Here is a 5,672-nt window from a genome sequence, read left to right on the forward strand (position 1 = left end):
GGCAAGTAGAAACCTGCAAATTCAAACCGTGAGGGAAGTAAAGGTGACAGAAGTCTTTGTTAGATACTTAAGAAGGTTGGCCCATCTTCCTCTAATGTATATCCGCCAGACAAGCAGTTATGATTGCTTTACGGATACTAAATTCTGCAGGGAGGTTACTCATTCTGATTGAAAAGCCTAGTGCAATTGCACCCAAAATAACCATGGCCAGATGCCATGTGAAATTTCCCCTAAACATGACTGTCTTGCCCACTTCCACAATTCCAGACAAGGGTTGCTTCAAATCTATTCACCACTCACTCTATCCCTCTACTGGTTAAACCAAAAGCCCTTGGCTTCCTTTCCCCTAAATTGTCCCTGCTAGCCTACTTTTCTCACCTGGCTGTGAATTTGTGGCCAATATTTAATGCCTGACCTATGGGCTGATTTAGCAAAGCTCAGATCTGCTCACTTTGCAGTTTTAAAGATACTTTGATCCCAAATGATTAGCTTCTTTTTGTACATAGAAATGTCCTCAATCACTAGGCTAGCCACACAGGAGGGAGGAGGAAATAGAGGAGGTAAAGGGAAAAGGAAGGGGTCCCTGGAAGATGTCTGCTGTGAGCCAGCACTGGTTCTGCCCATGAACCCTTCACCCTCCTCCTTCAATGGAGCTTGGACACAGGCACAGGTCTTTTCATTCCATTATTTATCTTGTGATTCAGATTTCATTTTTTAAAAAATAGGATCAGTTCACCTATAATATAATAATAGTAATATAATAATATATAATACAGTGTGACCAAAAATAAAACTAAAATCAAGTGAAGAAAACTTGGCTAGTTCACTTATATTTTATGGGGTGATGAGAATATAGTAAGCCTTAAGCCAAGTGAATATCAGTGAATCAACCATCTTCATCCATTATACATGCGTGTGCTGATGGCCCATTCTACCCGGCACTGAGTTGAACTAAAGGTCCTACTGTGCTCTCTTTGGCAGCACATATTACTAAAATTGGAATGATGCAAAGAAGATTAGCATGGCCACTGTGCAAGGATAATATGCAAATTTTTGAAGCATTCCATATTTAAAAAAAGAGAGGTCCCACTGATTATTATATTCATCTCACTGAAACTTAGAAAAAATGTCATCTTAATTTCTAACCACCATTCGAGTTTATTTTAATTAAAAAAAGCTTTTCACTTCTTGCCTTTTATTATCTGCTATATAATATTTTCTATGTTTTCAGAATCTTCTGTGTTGGTTGAAATGTCATCAGCCCTCAAACTGTGGTTGATGTACACGCTGGGATGGTCCTGCCATCCAGGGGCTTCAAGTCTGGTTGGTGAGCTAGATTAATCAAAAAATGATGATCTAACCTAGTAACCATGTTTGTGATCCTGAGTTGAATTTTTTACCTCATAAGTAATGACAACAACAATTTCCTCATTTTTTCGTGGATACCAATGGCCAGCATTAGAGAGATGCAATGTAAGTACAGTAACACAAAATACACATCATCTAAATATTTCCATTCGATTTTGGTTTTTTTCTTTTAATTATAACAGAACATGATTTTACCTTTTCTTATTTTACAATACTTTAAATTACAGTACAGCTAATGAATGAAAAAATCGTAGGGCTCTTGTTGGCCCTATGATTGAGTTTTCTGCATCCAGGAGTAGAAACAGGCTGCCCCACACAGACAGCTAAAAGCACCACAGCAGGGGAGGCTGAGAAGAGGAACTGATGAGGCAATTAGGCCTTGGAGAGTGAACCAAGTAGTGTCAAATAAATGATTTAATTCTAGCCTTTTTCATTAATATTAAAAAACTTGAGGATGGGGGAGTTGGGGCTGTCTCCTTCTAGTATCCATAAATCATGTATGTAGCATTAAAAATTTCTGTTGCCTATTTAGGCTTTAAAAAGGTAGCTCAGGAATTAGATTAGCAATAAAACATTTGAAACTAATACTTAGGATTTTGACTCCTAATAGAATGTTTTTACACTACCATCTACAATAGCCTGATCTTCAGCAAGAGATAGTTTGTTGAAAGGAAATTTCTTATAGGACATAAAGGCAAATAATGATCTATTCTGGGATGCCCAATGGAATCCTTTAGCTTCAGTCTTCGAGATGCAAGAGTGAGCAGCTGTCACAAAGAGTAAGTTCTAAGCAGAAACAAGGGCATGAACACAGGGACGAGGCGGAGGTGAAGGAATAAGGATTGTCTCTCTCTTCTCCCCTGTCCTGCCCCAGGCCAAAATGTTCCCACGACTCATTTCAGAATCAGTTATGAAGTCAGAGGCAGGACTTGTAAAATGGCTGGATATTCACGAAAGTGCTGCCCTTCATAACCATCCAGAGCAATTGCAACCCTTGATCTCTGGATTCACAGGGTTTAGAAACAGTTGTACATGAAGAGAGACGCTAAGCTGATCAATTATTTTTCTAAGTCATTTTCTAACTGTTATATGATAAGCCTCATGACAAAACCTGGCACAATTAAAACACAACTTTACAAATTGCTTTCAGATATTATTATAAGAACATCAATAAATAGTTGATAAAACTAATAATGTAATAGGGAGATCAGAAATTGAGTTACTATAATTAATAATAGAAATTACAGAAAACACGCCATTCAGTGAAAGTAAGTGCTATTTAACACAGTCTTCTTTTCTGGAAATGATGGATGACAGTATCAGAACTTCAAGAAGCAGAGGTAATTCTGTGAAAAACCATCAATGAGACGGGTAAATGAGGCTATCAATCATTTATTTCTAGGTATTCCCATTAACATTTACAATCTGATCAAACTTTTGGCTCTCCAGCTGGTCCCCGTAAATTATATTTGCAACACCCCAAATTTGTATAGTGTTCAGTCTCAATTAAAAATAATTTGAAATCAAATTGGCAAGGGTGTGGTGGGTGAAGATTGAAATGCAAAGCAGTGTGGGCCAGAGGGTAAAGTTAAATTTGAACCAGGGCCACAGCAACTTGTTATAAATATGCTTCAAATGTAAAGTCTTTGCCTTTGCCAAATGACGTGGGAAACTGAGGAAATTCTATGGGGATAATGAAAACAAAGAGATATCCCAAATTGCCTTTTATTTGAGGGATTCAGAAAATGCATGTAAAGATTTTTGGTTTTGTTTTGGCTTGAATTATCTAAACATAATTTATCAATTTCTCTACTTTACATACTCTGTTTCCATGAAGTCTTTAGAGTAAGAGATAAAAGAACACTACTTAGAGGCATGTTTGTTGAACAACAGCTAGAATGAGTTAACAAGTCTTGTCTCTCCACACACACAAAGCCCACCATATTTCCTTCCTTCTTTTCAGTTCTTTCTTGAGAATATCTGAAATGTTAATTGCCAATTATTCTATTTTAAAGTAATCAAATACTATTTAAACATAACTACACGTTTTACATAAAAGTTTTCCTTGTTCAATTATTATTTTTTTAATTCATAGCTTTTTCTTATACTCTTTTTTAAATTTTGCTCTAACCTATCCTCTAGGAGTTCTTTCTGAGAAAGTCTGTGGGTGGTAAACTTCATAAATCCTTACAGGTCTTAATATTAGTTTGTATTCTTAGTTCAAAATTGTTTTCCAACAGAAATTTCGAAGAAATCATTTCACTATTTTCTTGCATTCAGTTTTGCTGATGGAAAGTCAATAGAATATATTGATCTAGTACCAAGTAGGTAGATTCTGGAGCTTAAAGAGTGAAAGCAGTAAAAGAGTTCAGGGTTTTCACAGTGAGAGATTTATCTGAGCCGGGAGAGAAGAGTGGAAGAAAGGGGATGACAAGAGCTTGAAAGTGGACAGTCAATGGACATCTTGACAAGGTCAAAACATAGTTGACATGGGCCTACAGTGTAGGTTTGATGGTCAGTTTTGTGTGTCAATTTGACTGGCCCATGGTGCCATACATTTGGCCAAACATTATTCTAGATGTTTCTATGAAAATGTTTTTGGATGAGATTAACATTTAAATCAGTGTAAAGCAGATTGCCTTCAGTAATGTGGGTGGGCCACATCCAAGCAGTTGAAAGCCTTTGGACTTGAATTACAATATCAGCTCTGTATATTCATTATGTCATTTAAACTTCATAATAATTATGAGATAAGTACACTAGTTAGCTTTATTTTAGAGATGAAGAAACTGAAACTTACAAAGGTGAAACAAATTATCTAAGCCCATACCACAACTAAGAGGTGACGTGGTGCTGCCAACCAGATATGCTTTATCACTTCACTTAGGTCTTTGTATTTTTAACTTGGACACTGATGTAGAATAATCTAGAACCACTACCTTATTCTTCTTTCCTGCCCCTCTACGGGATCTTGTCATGTGTTACTCTGTTCCTCAGTCTTCTTCCTGGACTCTAGTGACCCTGTGTCTCTAACTAGATGTTCATTCCTGGGCAATTCACAGACTTCACCGTCTCCCTCTACAAGGCAAGGGAGTTGGCCCAAGTGGCCTCCATGCCCCTTCCTGCCCCTCATCCTGTGAGCCTGTGCATCAGCCTAACATTTACATCAGGAGTTTCACTTGTTTTCCATCACTAGGTAACAAATCGCCACAAATTTGAAGGCTTAATACAACATGACGTTATCATCCAGGTTTCTGTGGGTCAGGAGTTCGGGCATAATGGGACCAGATTCCCTTTTCAGGGCCTTACAAGGCTGAAATCAAGAGTCACTTGGGACTGTGAACTCATCTGAGGCTCAGGGTCCTCTCCCAACCTCACTCAGTTATTGGCAGAGTTCCCTGAGGTTGTAGGCCCTGTTTCTTTGCTGGCTAAGGTTGGGAATTGCTCTCGGCTTTCAGAGACCACCTGCACTTGGCCTGACACGTGGCCTCTCCACAGCCACAGTTTGTGTTTTCAAGGCCACCAGGAAAGTCTCTGATTTGAACTAAGATCCAAAGGAAGACTGTTATGTTCATACAATGGGATTCAATATAGCAGCTAAAAATAAACGAGAAAGAACAACATGTATCAGAATGGATGGCCCTGTAGACCATGCTGTTTGCGGAAAATCTCCTCTCCTTGAGCGTGGGTGTGTGAGAAAGGACTTTTCTGATCTGACAAATTCCCCCCAACACCTCCTTGCCCTGTAAATATATAGTGAGTTAGATAGATGGATAGATAGATAGATACATAGATAAATGAGGTCCCTTAATGAGGCACTGTCATAGCACTTGGTATTCTTCTCTGTCATCTTTTTTACTGTTTGCAATTATTTTGGTTATTTGGTTAATTTCTCTCCTCCCCACCAGTTTATAAGCCCCATGAAGAAAGCAGTCATGTTTATTTTGCTCACCACTGTGTCCTCAGTTCCTAGCACAAAGGAGATCGAGTCATATTTGTTGAATGAAGACTGTTCTGGGGCAAACATTTCTAACAGCATGGTTTTAATAGATTTATATGGCTGTGTGCATGGGTGAAACGTGGAAGGGAATTTCAAAGTCAAAACCCCTGTCAGTAAGAGCAGGAAACTGGAGGTTGGTGCACACAGGGCAACAGACTTTGGAGCTGCAATAATCCTGGGTCCCAGCAGTTGACGGACAGCCATTGCTTCTCTTTTCTCTGTCAATAAAGGATTAAGTGTGTGTGTTTATGGGGCCCAAGGTTATTTTCTTTTGAGAGAGTTAATTGATGGAAGGTTAAATAAA

At 38.5% G+C, this 5,672-nt stretch overlaps 1 non-coding gene across 1 annotated transcript; it reads left to right on the forward strand.

The window, feature by feature from the left end:
- The first annotated feature begins 965 nt into the window (after positions 1-965).
- Positions 966-1,073, forward strand: LOC116152427 (U6 spliceosomal RNA). The gene has a single exon (XR_004136058.1). It is a non-coding gene; the product is annotated as a U6 spliceosomal RNA (small nuclear RNA).
- The last annotated feature ends 4,599 nt before the right edge of the window (positions 1,074-5,672 follow it).

Source organism: Camelus dromedarius, chromosome 3 (assembly GCF_036321535.1).
Source record: "Camelus dromedarius isolate mCamDro1 chromosome 3, mCamDro1.pat, whole genome shotgun sequence".
Classification (NCBI taxonomy): domain Eukaryota; kingdom Metazoa; phylum Chordata; class Mammalia; order Artiodactyla; family Camelidae; genus Camelus; species Camelus dromedarius.